The sequence below is a fragment of the Sciurus vulgaris genome (assembly GCF_902686455.1).
Source record: "Sciurus vulgaris genome assembly, chromosome: 13".
Lineage (NCBI taxonomy): Eukaryota > Metazoa > Chordata > Mammalia > Rodentia > Sciuridae > Sciurus > Sciurus vulgaris.
Genome location: NC_136474.1, coordinates 77,652,252 through 77,654,106, shown reverse-complemented (window position 1 = coordinate 77,654,106; position 1,855 = coordinate 77,652,252).

Genomic DNA, 1,855 nt, shown 5'->3' with positions numbered 1-1,855 from the left:
AAAGCTTATCTTAAAAGAAATACCAATAAGATTAACAGCTACTTTTGCACTAAAACAATGAAAGTTTGAAGACAATAGAATAATATTTTCAGAATGTTCAAAAATAAATAAATAAAATCATCCTTGACCTAAAATGTTGCATTAACTAATTTTTTTTCCCTAACAAATTTTAGTAAACTATGACTCACAGGTGAAATCCAACTGTTGTCTGTTTTTATAAGCAAGGTCTTTTTGGAACAAATGTACTTGTTAGTCATTCATGAACTTGTTTTGTATGAATGCTTTTATACCTCAATGCAGAAATTGAATAGCTAGAACATTGTGGAAACCAAAAGCCTAAAAAAATTAGCATTGACTCCTTACAGAAAAATACTGACCTTTCCCCTAAACTAAAGATAAAATGAGGCATTGTTAGGAAAAACATAAAGGGAAATAACTTTTACCACAAGCCTATTCAAGAGAAAATTTTGAAGAAAAATGAGCAATAGAAAAAGCAAATAGATTAATGATAATAAAAGAATATTGATGCTTTAAAATTATAACATCTTGTTGATTTAAGATATGTTATATAGCAAAAGCATATGATTGAGGATGAGGATATTTGGAGTAAAATATTTTTAACACCTTGGCATTTGGTAAATGGTAGAAGGACTAAGTCATCTCAGACTTGATACAACAAAACTCAACTTGAAGAACTCCCAAACACTGAAATAATGGTTTGAAAATAGCTAGGGAAAAGAATAATGAAGCAGACATCTAACCCAAGAGAGAGTCAATGAAAGGAGAAGCAAAGGACCATAGAAATGATAAGAAAATAGGGTGCCAATAGTAAGGTGTAAGTTTTAATCCTAAATGTGTCATTAACTCTGTTACATTGCATATAATAGAATAAATATCCCAATTTAAAGTTTGTCAGATAAGATTAAAAAATTACAAGACCCAATTACATACCAACTTTAAGAGTCCTACTTTAAATATACACATACAAAAAACTAGAAGTCAGCTCATGAAAAAAAATGACACCACATAAGTACTACCAGAAATGAAGATGCATTTATAATAGCAGAAAAAGGTGAATTGAAAGCAAAATGTTTGGAGTACAGAGAGAGATTATATAATGATAAAAAGCTTATTCCACCAGAAAATTATTGCAAACCTCCCAAACCTGAAAACAAACAAACAAACAAACAAACAAACAAAACTTAAAAGGAGAAATAGTGGAAAACTTAATCCATCTTAGTACATGAAAGAGCAAGTGGATGAAATAATTTCTAAGAATAGAGATTTTAACATCATTAATAAATTTGACCGGATTGACATATTGTGAGCATTTCTCATGCTAACTTTAGAATACAAGTTCTTCATAAGTACACAGAAAGTATTTATAAAAATCTATCATAAAGTGGGCCACACTGACTGTATCCACAAATTTGAAAGGGTTGAGTTGCACAGATTACATTCTTGGAATATAGTAGAATTTAGGTGAGAATTAATAACCAAAAGATAATTAGCAAAACTCCATAAATCTGGAAATTAGAAAGAATATATATTCTAGGCAATTCATGAGTGAATGAAGATATGGCAATAAAAATTAGAAAATATTTGGTACCGAATTATAAGGAAAATATACACAGAGACTTGTGGGATGCATCCAAAGTCAAGATTAAAGAAAATTTTAATGTAAATGCAGATATTAAAAAGAAAAAATAAATAAAGATCATTCACCTATTTTTTTCAAGAAGTTAGAAAAATAGCAACAAAACCAATGGAAAATAGAGGACAGAAAATAATATAAATATGAGCAGATGGGTACAGGAAAAACAAGCCTATAGTAAACTAAACTGTTTCGGGGGAA